General features: G+C 38.3%; 3 non-coding genes and 1 pseudogene across 3 annotated transcripts; all 4 read right to left on the bottom strand.

Moving 5' to 3' along the window:
• Positions 1-6809: 6809 nt before the first annotated feature.
• Positions 6810-6974, bottom strand: LOC135742631 (U1 spliceosomal RNA). The gene has a single exon (XR_010530050.1). It is a non-coding gene; the product is annotated as a U1 spliceosomal RNA (small nuclear RNA).
• Positions 6975-7756: 782 nt separating this feature from the next.
• On the bottom strand, positions 7757-7947 carry LOC135742638 (U2 spliceosomal RNA). The gene has a single exon (XR_010530057.1). It is a non-coding gene; the product is annotated as a U2 spliceosomal RNA (small nuclear RNA).
• Positions 7948-14607: 6660 nt separating this feature from the next.
• LOC135742630 (U1 spliceosomal RNA) lies at positions 14608-14772 on the bottom strand. The gene has a single exon (XR_010530049.1). It is a non-coding gene; the product is annotated as a U1 spliceosomal RNA (small nuclear RNA).
• A 782-nt stretch (positions 14773-15554) lies between these two features.
• On the bottom strand, positions 15555-15730 carry LOC135742643 (U2 spliceosomal RNA; annotated as a pseudogene).
• Between the last annotated feature and the right edge of the window lie 635 nt (positions 15731-16365).

Genomic DNA, 16365 nt, shown 5'->3' on the forward strand with positions numbered 1-16365 from the left:
GTAAGGATCCTGAGAGACTGATTGGATGCCTGAGTAAAATGAGCCCACCCCCATGTCTCTATGACACTGTGGTGCAAAGATATCCATCCGGGCATTTTATAATGGCAGTCTATGGTATTGGTTGCTAGGGTGCCCAAAATGGTTGCTATGGTAACCTTACACCCCATTGTGGAGGACGTCCTGACAGAGTCTAGCACCCTCTTCAAATTTAGTAACCCACATGTTTCTATGAAATCCTGGCTCGGACCTATGACCCGTCAAAATTTTTGCAATGGTAAGTCTATGGGATTTTGCCCCATTGACTTTTCATTGGGGCACTTTTGGGCACCTCTTACACCCCAGGGGTACAACTTACACCCCATTGTGATCCATGTTCTTACAGAGCCTACCACCCTCTTCAAATGTTGTAACCCACATGTTTCTACAAAATCCTCGAGCGGAGCTATGACTCGTCAAAGTTGGGCGCAATGTAAAGTCAATGGGACATTTTCGGGAGGTTTTTCGCGCCCCTTTCGGAAATCATGCACCCGATCGCTTATAAAAGTCATAGCACACCTCTCCTCAATAATCCGGTCGATTTGAGCCCTAATTTATGGGTCTACGACAAAGCGTGCGGGACGAGTTACGCGCCGAAAAAGTGTCCAGAAAAAGAAGAATAATAACTAGATAGGTACATTTCCTGAAGAAAATGTGAAGTGGTGCTTGCCGTGGCAAATTTCGGGGGACAATATATGATTATACTCCAAGCCAAAAGTAAAACAATTCAAACCACATGTCTCTACGATATTCTGATGCGAAGATATAAGGCTTTGTTTATTCGGTTGCTAGGGTACTGTATTTGGTTGCTAGGGAGAAAATTGGCATCCACTAGTGATTACACTCCGAGTCACGAGTCAAACGGTCAAACCCCCGTGTCTCTACGATGTTCTGATGCGGAGATATAAGGCTTTGTTTACTCTGTTGCTAGGGTACTGTATTTAGTTGCTAGGGAAAAAATTGGCATCCACTAGTGATTACACTTCGAGATACGAGTCAAACGGTCCAACCCCCGTGTCTCTGCGATGTTCTGATGTGGAGATAAAAGGCTTTGTTTACTCGGTTGCTAGGGTAATGTATTTGGTTGCTAGGGAGAAAATTGGCATCCACTAGTGATTACACTCCGAGTCACGAGTCAAACGGTCCAAACCCCGTGTCTCTACGATGTTCTGATGCGGAGATATAAGGGTTTGTTTACTCTGTTGCTAGGGTACTGTATTTGGTTGCTAGGGAAAAAAATGGCATCCACAAGTGATTACCCTCCGAGTCACGAGTCAAACGGTCCAAACCCCGTGTCTCTACGATGTTCTGATGCGGAGATATAAGGCTTTGTTTACTCTGTTGCTAGGGTACTGTATTTGGTTGCTAGGGAAAAAATTGCATCCACTAGTGATTACCCTCCGAGTCACGAGTCAAACGGTCCAACCCCCGTGTCTCTACGATGTTCTGATGCGGAGATATAAGGCTTTGTTTACTCTGTTGCTAGGGTACTGTATTTGGTTGCTAGGGAAAAAAATGGCATCCACTAGTGATTACCCTCCGAGTCATGAGTCAAACGGTCCAACCCCCGTGTCTCTACGATGTTCTGATGTGGAGATATAAGGCTTTGTTTACTCTGTTGCTAGGGTACTGTATTTGGTTGCTAGGGGCGTGGCTTGGGAGTGGCCAATGATGTGCCCAGTGATTACACTCCGAGTCACAAGTAAAACGGTCCAACCCCCGTGTCTCTACGATGTTCTGATGCGGAGATATAAGGCTTTGTTTACTCTGTTGCTAGGGTACTGTATTTGGTTGCTAGGGGCGTGGCTTGGGAGTGACCAATTATGTGCCCAGTGATTATACTCCGAGTCACAAGTAAAACGGTCCAACCCCCGTGTCTCTACGATGTTCTGATGCGGAGATATAAGGCTTTGTTTATTCGGTTGCTAGGGTGCTCAAATTTGGTTGCTAGGGGCGTGGCTTGGGAGTGACCAATGATGTGCCCAATTGTTACACCCCTTGTCACAAGTAAAACGGTCCAACCCCCGTGTCTCTATGATGTTCTGATGCCGAGATATAACTGTTTGTATTTTATGTTGCTAGGGTGCTCAAAAGTGGTTGCTAGGGGCGTGGCTTAGTAAGTCTGTAAGGATCCTGAGAGACTGATTGGATGCCTGAGTAAAATGAGCCCACCCCCATGTCTCTATGACACTGTGGTGCAAAGATATCCATCCGGGCATTTTATAATGGCAGTCTATGGTATAGGTTGCTAGGGTGCCCAAAATGGTTGCTATGGTAACCTTACACCCCATTGTGGGGGACGTCCTGACAGAGTCTAGCACCCTCTTCAAATTTAGTAACCCACATGTTTCTATGAAATCCTGGCTCGGACCTATGACCCGTCAAAATTTTTGCAATGGTAAGTCTATGGGATTTTGCCCCATTGACTTTTCATTGGGGCACTTTTGGGCACCTCTTACACCCCAGGGGTACAACTTACACCCCATTATGATCCATGTTCTTACAGAGCCTACCACCCTCTTCAAATGTTGTAACCCACATGTTTCTACAAAATCCTCGAGCGGAGCTATGACTCGTCAAAGTTGGGCGCAATGTTAAGTCAATGGGATTTTTCGGGTGGTTTTTCGCCCCCCTTTCGGAAATCCTGCACCCGATCGCTTATAAAAGTCATAGCACACCTCTCCTCAATAAGCCGGTCGATTTGAGCCCTCTTTCATGGGTCTACGACAAACCGTGCGGGACGAGTTAGGTGCCGAAAAAACGTGCAGATGTAAGAATAAAATATAATAATATCCCTGAGGAATAGTAATAGTGATGCTTTGCATAAATGCAAGCACCACTAATAATAATATCTTTGAGGAATAGTAATAGTGATGCTTTGCATAAATGCAAGCACCACTAATAAGCTTAGATCGAAGAACAGTATGTTGGCTTTGTCAAGCCAACATAATAATAATAATAAGCTTAGATCGAAGAACAGTATGTTGGCTTTGTCAAGCCAACATAATTATAAATAATAAGTATGAGCAATAGTAATAGTGATGCCTTGCATAAATGCAAGCACCACTAATAATACTAATAATAAGTATGCAAGATAGTAATAGTGATGCTTTGCATAAATGCAAGCACCACTAATAAGTATGCAAGATAGTAATAGTGATGCTTTGCATAAATGCAAGCACCACTAATAATAATAAGCTTAGATCGAAGAACAGTATGTTGGCTTTGTCAAGCCAACATAATAATATCCCTGAGGAATAGTAATAGTGATGCTTTGCATAAATGCAAGCACCACTAATAATAAGCTTAGATCGAAGAACAGTATGTTGGCTTTGTCAAGCCAACATAATAAGTATGAGCAATAGTAATAGTGATGCCTTGCATAAATGCAAGCACCACTAATAATATCTTTGAGGAATAATAATAGTGATGCTTTGCATAAATGCAAGCACCACTAATAATATCTTTGAGGAATAGTAATAGTGATGCTTTGCATAAATGCAAGCACCACTAATAATATCTTTGAGGAATAGTAATAGTGATGCTTTGCATAAATGCAAGCACCACTAATAATAATATCTTTGAGGAATAATAATAGTGATGCTTTGCATAAATGCAAGCACCACTAATAATAATATCCCTGAGGAATAGTAATAGTGATGCCTTGCATAAATGCAAGCACCACTAATAATAATAAAAAGCCCAGTAAGAACAGTACAGCGCATTTTCAATGCACTGTAATAACTAGACATACCTATTCGGGTCTGCTCCCGTTTGCTGTGATGACGGGGGACTTAGTCCAAAGCACATTTTGAGGAATACTTACACATTTTACTTCTTATTTCTTTGAAATTAATTATTATTTATTTTTAATTACAAAGTATGCGATCTGATTTTTTTAATCGCGGTGTGTGTTTTATTCCTCGTTTCTTTAGCTCACACAACATTCTACCAAAAAACAGCAGATCATTTTCTACTAGATAACTCCATACACTATGGATTAAAAATGTCCCGACTGCGAACCTGATAAAACCCAGGTAAAAAGCAAATACAAATAAACCATTTTGATTTAGCAAAAGTTTACAAATAAATGCACTCCCTGCACACAACAAGCACGTCTAGTTACCATTCATTTTTTGCGTGATTTAGGTTTCGTCGCATACATTTTGGAAGGCACACGATAAAAACAAAATAAGGCTTTTAATGTATGCAGACTTCATTCTCCGTTGAGGGCTTATCAATCATAATAAACGCTGTTAACTCTTCTCGTTGAATGGTCTAAATCCAATGCTGGTAAAGAAATCAAATGTGCATTTCAACGCAACAAGCAAGCCGTAAAGCAATGGATGCAGGCAAACAAACGAGGAATAGCACATACACCACGATTAGATCATCGGGTCTCATACTTTGGAATTAATAAGAAATAATTATTCAGTCTAAAGAAATAAGAAGTAAAATGTCTAAGTATTTCTCCAAATGCGCAGACTCATTACAATAAACGGGAGCAGACACGAATAGTTATGTATGTCTCGTTATTTTATTTAAAATTGACAGCTGTCTAACATATGATATATTTTGATAATACGAAATGCTAAAAAAATAATATAACACCAATCGACAATATATGTTATTGTTATTTTTACAAGTAATATCATGTGTAGGAGAAAACAAAGCAGCTGTCAGTCCATACTATATTGAGTGGCCATCGTAGTGGTGCAACCTGAACGATGTTTTCCCTACTTCCGGTCAAAGGCGCCATTTTGTGAAATAGGCATATAGGTGACGCTGGAGCACGCGGCCATTGTCTCTGTTCAACAAAGCAAGTGTATATATACACATACGCATATTTTTCCTCAATCAATCACCGAATACAAGGTGCAATTCGATGCCAACTGGCCCTTCTCTCTGGTTTCATGTTTGTAAGGAAAATTAAGGGGGAAATTACGATAGCATTTCAGCCAAACATTCATTCGTGCCACGCTGCTTTTCTTTGAACGAAAAAAACCCCCCTTAAACCTAAACTTATTTTCTTACAGCAAGTCATTTAGGTAATCAAGAAAATACTTTACCCGTTGTCTTTGTGAGTTAAACAAATACAGCTACGCTTCCAGGTCTGTCGACGTTGCTGTGGTTTTTCGACAGCTGTAGTATGAAGGGTAGCGAATGAATGAATACATTGCAAAAAATCATTTCTTACTTGTTATTTCGAACTGTTTTCACTGTACAAATATCTAGAAAGTCTTAAAATAAGATGCATTTTTTGATGAGCAAAATGCCCTAAGAAAATAAGCCTAGCCTTTAGGGAGAAAAAAACTCAAAATTTAAGCGAATTTGGGCTTAAAACAAGCAAATAAATCTGCCAAAGGGGTAAGAAACAAATCTAGATATAAACACTTAATTCAAGAAAAATTGTCGTAGCCCATTGGCAGATTTGTTGGCTTGTTTAATGTACATGGATGTACAATATTTCAATTTGTCTTGTATTTATTAGCATTTTGTATTGACCAACGCTGTCTATGTTGTTTAACTGTTGTCATTTTCTTATAAAAGCCTTTATAATTTATTAGTTTGGATGATTGCCATTCCCGAGAACCTCTTATATTGGAAGGAAAAGAATCATCTAAGCATTATTTTGTTGACTGTCTCTTAGACATGTAGCCGTTTGATTGTGGTTCTATTTAATGGCTAGTCTATTCTTTTGGAATGGTCAAACGTCTATTAGATTTTCACTGACAGCCCAAATTAAGCAGTAGCGCCTCACTGCAGAACACGACATCCAGGGGGCGGGGTTGGATTTAGATCCAGGGGCGGAGCTGGATCCCGATCCAGAGATCCCATTGGTCGCCAGTTTTACCACAAGACACGTCATACACGTGTTGCTGCGTTACCATTTCCGCATTTAGTCGTAACTAAATTAAGTTATTATTTTGACATAATAACTAACTTCACTTATGACTACAATAAAAGTAGTGCCTTTAGGGTGAAATGTAAGTTTTTTGCTATAATGTTTTGGAGTAAAACATTTCGGGTAAGCCTACTACGAGTAATCTTACCACATGCAGTTTAAGACAGTATTAATACAGTATTAATGATACATGATACAGTATTAATATGCATAATTATTAAGATATATAGGCTATGGCATGTTATTTAGAAATTAATAAATTGAATGTTTATCTTGTATGGACTTTGAACTTGTTTTAACGTCTTTGCTTACAGCCATTAGGAAACAGGTTTACTTTTTTTTTAAATTTGCTAATAAAAGATATCAAATAAATAAGTTTATATATTTACTCGTATAGGAATAGCTGTGTAATAAGTGGGATAATGTACAAATAAATCCCTTCAGTGATATCAAACTGCCGGGAACGTGTCCTTACCTCCCCTTACACCTAACTGTGATACTTTCTAAATTATGAATCTTTCTCAACTATATTATTAATCAAACGTACACTTAAATTGATAAGAGCAAACGTTGGTGACCACAGGTTGCAACTAATTGCGGGCTGCAACAACGCAAATATACTGGTTCATTTGGCGGAACAAAGTATATAAAGTGGGAGGAGTTGGATCTAGATCCAACCCCGCCCCCTGGATGTTGTGTTCCGCAGTGAGGACCATCTCAAATTAAGCCTTGTTTTAACCTAGACACATATTCGCTGTCTATTAGAAATTATGTAGTCGTTAAATAGCCGCTTTTTTGATGACTAATGTATTCTTGGGCCGTGGTTAGACGTCTCTTGGACAAAAGAATCTATTTTTAACACAAAGGTCAGGGGAGAGCGCGAACGCAGTCCCCCACTATCAGAAATTTTGCAGTCGAGATTCCCACATTTGGGGAATTCGCAAAGGGTCAGCACAACCGAAGTGCAATGGCTGAGCCTCGCCCTGGGTGAACCACCTTCATGATTATGGTGTCTCCCCTGCCAGGTAAGTATGAGCGACACCCTTTGAGGCCAGACGGCCGCATCTTCCTGTGACCGATCACATCGACGGCGCCCCCGAAGGCCATCCGACTAACATTTCATTACTGTGTGTGACCAGGTGGAAAGCGCACGAAGCAACGTCTGAGACCAAACATTCTTCGAGATCTACCCTATTTTTATTCCGTTTCCAGCCCGGTTGAACCGTGTAGAGTGAAATATGTGAAACAATTTAAATCAAATGGATTTAAATTGCGCATTCAAATATATGGTTTCGTTATTACAAAGTAACTTTACGTGGAATAGAAACAAATAAATGTACAGAGCAATCAAGAAACAACGAAAGCATAGCAATTTTAGAACGTGGATAAATAAAAACACAGGGCTCAATGACTTACCCGTTGTCGTTGTGAGTTAAACAAGTACAGCTATGCCTCCAGGTCTGTCGACGTTGCTGTGGTTTTTCGACAGCTGTAGTATGAAGGGTAGTGAAAAAAAGTTTTCAGGTGTTTTTAACATTCCAATCGGCCTCTTTCGCTTTTGTTGCACCTTCAGCTGTGTCGAGGATGTTTAATTCGTCCTCGGATCACCACCACAAACTTGTAAAGAAAATAATTAAATACATTACAAAAACATTTCTTTATCAGCGTGTTCATTTCCACGCAAGCTTTTCGTTAAACCAATAAAGCCAACGAAAACACAGCAATTTTAAAACACACGGATTAGAAAAAACACCGTCATTCACGCACAGAAGAAGCAAATTCTTTTTTTATACTTGACTTATTTGTCCCCGACAAGGGGAGCGCACCATTCATGGAAACACTGCAATACCATGTTGATGCATGGAGTGGAAGGAGCAAGCTCCGCTTCCATTTCCGAAGGTCAAAAATCCATTTAACATATAGTCCCCGGATAGGAGACGTATCAGACATTAAACTGATAAGAACAGATACTACACTTGATCTTAGCCAAAAGGCCGAGAAGCGATACCGGAATAGACGCAGCCAAAGGGGGAGCCGGCGAAGGCGCTGGCTTTTGGGGTGGAGGCTAGCGGGCATTTAACTCTATACGTTCTCATTGTATAACCCAGAGGTAGAACGTTGGGCTAGCAGATCAGAAGTTCATGTTTTCTAAACCCATGCAGAAAACACACACACAAACTGTTGGGAAAAAGCAGTCATCGCTTAACCAAACAGAAACATGAAGTAAAGCTTCAGTTAATTTGCTTGCAGCTTGCAGATCCAATACGTCGATCGTAAAGGTAATGCCGGTAGATCGCACATACCTGAACTGTGTATGCTGCTCCACGCCTCCACGAGCTTCGGGAAACAGAGCGCAAAATTGTCATTATGGTCTTGGATTAACTGTGAAACATGCTTTGCCTTTCTTCTCAAATGTGTTTTCATAAATCTTACGCTCTCCGCTGCAGCTCAGTCGTCTAACTTCTGAAATTTACCAGGATGCGCATTTTTTCCTTGATGCAGGAACTGATCCACGCTCATGAGAGAGAGAGAGAGAATTTAGAATTTTCAAAAAACCTTTATTACAAATTAAAACATTTTCATAACCTCAAGTAAGAAAAAACAAAGGGGAAAAAAATATATATATAGTAACGGAAATAACAAAAAATAAGCCAACATAGGAGCAAAGACCAAATCATCTTCAATAACCAGACACAGAGCTCCTCCATAATACCAAATCAATTCAAAAGAAAGAAGATCATTCATTGCTTTTAAGTATCTAAAACCAATAAGGATTCTAGATTTAACTTATTTTAAAAACTGGTAATATATCATGGCTTCCAGGTCTGTCAACGTTGCTGTGGTTTTTCGACAGCTGTAATATGAAGGGTAGAGTGAAAAAAAAAATGTTTAAGTGTTTTGAACATCCCAATCTGTTCGTTTACTTAGTATTTTATTCATGTTTTCGAGTTAAAAAATAATTCTTAAATCAAGATACATTTACTTAATAAGCAAAGTGGCTTAGAATTTAAGTCTTGTTTACTGAAATAAATTCTAAAATGTAATAGGTTAAGGCTTAAAACAAGTAAAAATATCTGCCAGTGGGGTAAGAAAAATAAACCTAAATTGAGTTTATTATAGAATTAAGTTTATTTTTCTTACCCCGCTGGCAGATATTTTTTACTTGTTTTAAATATAAACCTGTTGATTTTTATAATTTATTTCAATTATTACAAAGTATACGATCTGATTTTTTAATCGCGGTGTTTGTTTTATTCCTCGTTTCTTTTCCGTGCATTTGCTTTATTTATTTATTTTTGCTTGTTGCATTTAAATGCACGTTTGATTTGTTGCCACATTATTCTGTGTTAATGTATTTTTTAACATGTTTATAAACAAAAAGTGCGTTATTATAATTAATTATATGGCTGTGAATTCCCAGCAAACACAAAACGCTTTTATAACAATTTTCTATTACAATACATAATATCTTAAGCCACTTTGCTTACCAAGTAAATGTATCTCCATTTAAGAATTGTCAGATATTCACAAGAAAACAAGACAAAAACAGTAAGTAAGATATTCATTTACTTTTTTCTTTCAAACATGAATTTACAGACGGCTGGAAATTTTTAATAAAATAACTAGACATACCTATTCGGGTCTGCTCCCGTTTGCTGTGATGACGGGGGACTTAGTCCAAAGCACATTTTGAGGAATACTTACACATTTTACTTCTTATTTCTTTGAAATTAATTATTATTTATTTTTAATTACAAAGTATGCGATCTGATTTTTTTAATCGCGGTGTGTGTTTTATTCCTCGTTTCTTTAACTCACACAACATTCTACCAAAAAACAGCAGATCATTTTCTACTAGACAACTCCATACACTATGGATTAAAAATGTCCCGACTGCGAACCTGATAAAACCCAGGTAAAAAGCAAATACAAATAAACCATTTTGATTTAGCAAAAGTTTACAAATAAATGCACTCCCTGCACACAACAAGCACGTCTAGTTACCATTCATTTTTTGCGTGATTTAAGTTTCGTCGCATACATTTTGGAAGGCACACGATAAAAACAAAATAAGGCTTTTAATGTATGCAGACTTCATTCTCCGTTGAGGGCTTATCAATCATAATAAACGCTGTTAACTCTTCTCATTGAATGGTCTAAATCCAATGCTGGTAAAGAAATCAAATGTGCATTTCAACGCAACAAGCAAGCCGTAAAGCAATGGATGCAGGCAAACAAACGAGGAATAGCACATACACCACGATTAGATCATCGGGTCTCATACTTTGGAATTAATAAGAAATAATTATTCAGTCTAAAGAAATAAGAAGTAAAATGTTTAAGTATTTCTCCAAATGCGCAGACTCATTACAATAAACGGGAGCAGACACGAATAGTTATGTATGTCTCGTTATTTTATTTAAAATTGACAGCTGTCTAACATATGATATATTTTGATAATACGAAATGCTAAAAAAATAATATAACACCAATCGACAATATATGTTATTGTTATTTTTACAAGTAAATTCATGTATAGGAGAAAACAAAGCAGCTGTCAGTCCATACTATATTGAGTGGCCATCGTAGTGGTGCAACCTGAACGATGTTTTCCCTACTTCCGGTCAAAGGCGCCATTTTGTGAAATAGGCATATAGGTGACGCTGGAGCACGCGGCCATTGTCTCTGTTCAACAAAGCAAGTGTATATATACACATATGCATATTTTTCCTCCATCAATCACCGAATACAAGGTGCAATTCGATGCCAACTGGCCCTTCTCTCTGGTTTCATGTTTGTAAGGAAAATTAAGGGGGAAATTACGATAGCATTTCAGCCAAACATTCATTCGTGCCACACTGCTTTTCTTTGAACGAAAAAAAACCCCTCTGCTCCCCCTACACAATTTCTTCTCCTGTTATTTTATGCTTAAAACAAGCAAATAAATCTGCCTACAGGGTAAGAAAAAATTTGTGAACTTTTCCCATAAACACTTAATTCAAGAAAAATTGTCCCACCCCACTGGCCATTTTTTATCCACAATACACATTCGATGTCTGCACGCACCATTGTCTATGTTCAACGCAAACAATTCTGTTGCGTTTTTCTTTGAACGAAGTGCTCCGCCTAGATAATTTGACCCATATTCACATGGGTTTGTTTCTCGTTTTTTCTTTGAGAACAATCTATAAAGCGCTTTCCACAATCGTTTTGGTGTTAGCTTTACGTAAAATAGAAACACAGAAAAGTACTGAGCGATGGAGAAACCACGAAGCGGAACTTATTATGGACCACGGATTGGCAAACAAACTGGCAACCACGCACAAAAGAAGCAAACTCTGGTTTTAAACTCACCTTATTTGTCCCCGGAAAACGCCAGAGTCGATGCACGGAGTGGACGGAGCAAGCCTCGCTTCCATAGCCGAAGGTCAAAAATCCATTTAAACGTGTAGTCCCCGGTGTCCACTCGATCTTACCCAAAAAGCCGAGAAGCTATACTGCAATGGCATCCGGAGAAGGCGCGGGCTGTCGGGATGGAGGTTAGCGGGTCAGAGGTCCGGCACTGAAGGTCTGCGTTCATTACTCACCGTGTGCATTTCACTCTATACTTGTAAAAAAACCATACAAATACATACAGAAACAGTTATCACTCATACAAAAAGAAACACGAAGGTAAAGCTTCAGTTAATTTGCTCGCTGAATGCTTTTTGCATGCACATACAAAACTGAACAAAACTGATATACTGAACAAAATAGGCCCCAAAATTGAGGAACACCAGTTGTTTAGTTAAACTGATTGAATAGCACTTTGCTTCCTATTTGTTAAATATGAAATGAGACAATAAATTACAAATTACATTTCAATGCCTGCAGCGTGTTCATGTCCACACCACAAATAAAACCGTGTGACCCTTTTTTTTTTTTGGTTAAAAGTTTGAAAGTTTCGAACCTACGCAACACTCTAAAGACAAATGCTCCTAAATAGTAACAAATAAGGGTTCTTCAGCTTGTAACCATAGCAGAACCCGTTTTTTTGGTACTATATAGAACCTTTTTATACGGTTCTATAAAGAATCTTGCCTTGAAAAGTGCTCACCTCAGTGGTGCTATAAAGAACGATTAATTTATCAGCTGTCAGGAGTGACATTTTTGTTATTTATCCACTTTCTAATGTATAGCACTTGATAAGGATTAACAGTTTAAAAACAGAAATGCAAGACATCAGAAAATACATTTATTTTTTACTTTCATAACATGAGAGGTGTCATACAATAACAAATATGTGCTTTAAAATCACATTCCTAAGTTAAAAATATACATAAAAATAGATATATGGATCATTACACAAATCACGACTCAAAGGAAATATGTTAAATAACTGCTTCAATATTAATTAACAATAACATTTGGCCAAGGCAGTCCTTGTAAATAGACATATAAATAGACAAATAAAATCATGACATATATGCCATAGAGCCTGAGATAGAGAAAAATAATAAGGAATTCTGCTTTTACTACCATCTCAGAAATATTGCCAGAATTGGAGGTTTTGTCTCAAGACAGGACTTAGAGAAACTTGTTCATGCTTTCATCACCAGCAGGGCCGATTATTGCAATGGACAATGGATTAAAAAAAGTACTGTTACTTGTTTAAAAACCACTTCATGGCTACGGGACGAAATACATGACAGATATGCTAATCGAATATGAAACCGATTACTCCGATCAATAGGATCAGGTCATTTAGAAAAAACAAGGGTTCACTCAAAACAAGGTGCATCAGCATTTAGTTATTATCAGCTTTCAGAAGAGATCAGATGTGCTTCAACAGTAGACACTTTTAAATCTAGATTAAAAACACATCAGTTTAACTTTGCATTTACTGAATGATTTAAAACAGTACGAATAAAACAGTACAAAAGAATAAAACAGTATGAACCTTACCTGTTATAAAGGGAATGAAGCTTACGGTATGGTGCTTACCTGCAGAAATAAATAAAGTACAATAAGAACACACAGAACTTCAATTTTCAAAATTATTTTAACAATAAATGATGATTATTTTACTGGTTTACCTGTTTGCGATTACCACAGAATCCCGTCACCTGGCTGCGGTCTTCATTTGGTGAACGGTTCTTCACTCATAATTGACCTATACAAGAAATAGAGAAGAATAATAAGCAATTCTGCTTTTACATGTAGATGTGTGTCCCAAGAACACAGACACACCGGCTCCAAAAAGTTTAAACAGTACACATTTCTGTTATTTTAATGTGGCAAATGTGTCAGCTTTAAAAGAAGCATACATTACCTTTTAAAGAGGATGCGCACTGCGTGAAATACCTTTACTCCCAGCATAAGCAAGCAATTTTCAAAATGCTTTTAAAAGTAATGGTGATTATTTTACTTGTTTAACTGTTTGTGATTACCATGGAATCATGTCACCATCATTTTTAAGCTTGTAAAGCAAATAATGAAATATTGACTTAGTAGGAAAAAATATTTTGGAAGTATCGTGATAAATGATGAAGAAAATATTTTGCAAAGTGATGGTTAGCACACGGTTGATGGTACCTAATAAATTCCATCATATTTTTTTTATTCCTACTATGGAAGTCAATGGTGACTATCTGCTGTGGGTTTACCATCATTCCTCAAAATACCTTCTTTTGTGTTACTCAGAAAAAAACTAATCCTCGTGTTGTTGTAAGCCTGTATGCATGAGTAAATGATGACAGAATTATCATCATAAATTGAAATATCCCTTTAAACTGTATTTCCCCCCCTTAAACCTAAACTTATTTTCTTACAGCAAGTCATTTAGGTAATCAAGAAAATACTTTACCCGTTGTCTTTGTGAGTTAAACAAATACAGCTACGCTTCCAGGTCTGTCGACGTTGCTGTGGTTTTTCGACAGCTGTAGTATGAAGGGTAGCGAATGAATGAATACATTGCAAAAAATCATTTCTTACTTGTTATTTCGAACTGTTTTCACTGTACAAATATCTAGAAAGTCTTAAAATAAGATGCATTTTTTGATGAGCAAAATGCCCTAAGAAAATAAGCCTAGCCTTTAGGGAGAAAAAAAACTCAAAATTTAAGCGAATTTGGGCTTAAAACAAGCAAATAAATCTGCCAAAGGGGTAAGAAACAAATCTAGATATAAACACTTAATTCAAGAAAAATTGTCGTAGCCCATTGGCAGATTTGTTGGCTTGTTTAATGTACATGGATGTACAATATTTCAATTTGTCTTGTATTTATTAGCATTTTGTATTGCCCAACGCTGTCTATGTTGTTTAACTGTTGTCATTTTCTTATAAAAGCCTTTATAATTTATTAGTTTGGATGATTGCCATTCCCGAGAACCTCTTATATTGGAAGGAAAAGAATCATCTAAGCATTATTTTGTTGACTGTCTCTTAGACATGTAGCTGTTTGATTGTGGTTCTATTTAATGGCTAGTCTATTCTTTTGGAATGGTCAAACGTCTATTAGATTTTCACTGACAGCCCAAATTAAGCCTTGTTTTAGCCTAGACACATATTCGCTGTCTATTAGAAATTATGTAGTCGTTAAATAGCCGCTTTTTTGATGACTAATGTATTCTTGGGCCGTGGTTAGACGTCTCTTGGACAAAAGAATCTATTTTTAACACAAAGGTCAGGGGAGAGCGCGAACGCAGTCCCCCACTATCAGAAATTTTGCAGTCGAGATTCCCACATTTGGGGAATTCGCAAAGGGTCAGCACAACCGGAGTGCAATGGCTGAGCCTCGCCCTGGGTGAACCACCTTCATGATCATGGTGTCTCCCCTGCCAGGTAAGTATGAGCGACACCCTTTGAGGCCAGACGGCCGCATCTTCCTGTGACCGATCACATCGACGGCGCCCCCGAAGGCCATCCGACTAACATTTCATTACTGTGTGTGACCAGGTGGAAAGCGCACGAAGCCACGTCTGAGACCAAACATTCTTCGAGATCTACCCTATTTTTATTCCGTTTCCAGCCCGGTTGAACCGTGTAGAGTGAAATATGTGAAACAATTTAAATCAAATGGATTTAAATTGCGCATTCAAATATATGGTTTCGTTATTACAAAGTAACTTTACGTGGAATAGAAACAAATAAATGTACAGAGCAATCAAGAAACAACGAAAGCATAGCAATTTTAGAACGTGGATAAATAAAAACACAGGGCTCAATGACTTACCCGTTGTCGTTGTGAGTTAAACAAGTACAGCTATGCCTCCAGGTCTGTCGACGTTGCTGTGGTTTTTCGACAGCTGTAGTATGAAGGGTAGTGAAAAAAAGTTTTCAGGTGTTTTTAACATTCCAATCGGCCTCTTTCGCTTTTGTTGCACCTTCAGCTGTGTCGAGGATGTTTAATTCGTCCTCGGATCACCACCACAAACTTGTAAAGAAAATAATTAAATACATTACAAAAACATTTCTTTATCAGCGTGTTCATTTCCACGCAAGCTTTTCGTTAAACCAATAAAGCCAACGAAAACACAGCAATTTTAAAACACACGGATTAGAAAAAACACCGTCATTCACGCACAGAAGAAGCAAATTCTTTTTTTATACTTGACTTATTTGTCCCCGACAAGGGGAGCGCACCATTCATGGAAACACTGCAATACCATGTTGATGCATGGAGTGGAAGGAGCAAGCTCCGCTTCCATTTCCGAAGGTCAAAAATCCATTTAACATATAGTCCCCGGATAGGAGACGTATCAGACATTAAACTGATAAGAACAGATTTTTCTTTCGAAAATTTTTTATTGTCATCACATCTTTTTTCAAAAACAAACATGGCTTTAAAGAAACACTCACATTCACAGTCACAGTCATTTATATCAATAAAATATCTTTAAAACGTCAGACAATAAATAACATTTAAGACTTTTTTAAAGAGATGGGACTATTAAAATCTTTTCTGGGTGTTAAAAGGGTAAAAAGCCAATGAGTTTAAGAATAAAACAATGCATGAAATAAAGTTTTTAACAATTGTAAAACAACCTAAAATTTTTTTTTTTTTTAAAAGTCCTTTATTGTCCAGGGCCGGGGTGAGCCCTTACCAACGTGGCCATCACCCCACTCTACAGAACAAACTTTTTTTATTTTTTTCTTGGTGCCCAGCGGAGATCCCCACCCTCCGGCCCGCTGGCCCGCTGTTCCCGTAGCCGGTGGTGGTCTGGGTGCATCTACGGGCAGCCAGGCACGGTGGCAAGCTGGGACCTCCCTGTGTGGCCCCGGCCCCTTCGTCCGAATGATTATGTCCGGTGCCCCTGCAACACCGTTCTGACCATCCGCTCGCGTGCGTGGAGGGGCACCGTAACACGTTTCCCCACCAGCAGGTTCCTGGTGGTCCAGATGGTGTCCTTAATGGCATTTAGGGTGAGCCAGAGCGAGGTGAA

The sequence above is a fragment of the Paramisgurnus dabryanus genome, chromosome 13 (genome assembly GCF_030506205.2).
Source record: "Paramisgurnus dabryanus chromosome 13, PD_genome_1.1, whole genome shotgun sequence".
In the NCBI taxonomy this organism is placed as follows: domain Eukaryota; kingdom Metazoa; phylum Chordata; class Actinopteri; order Cypriniformes; family Cobitidae; genus Paramisgurnus; species Paramisgurnus dabryanus.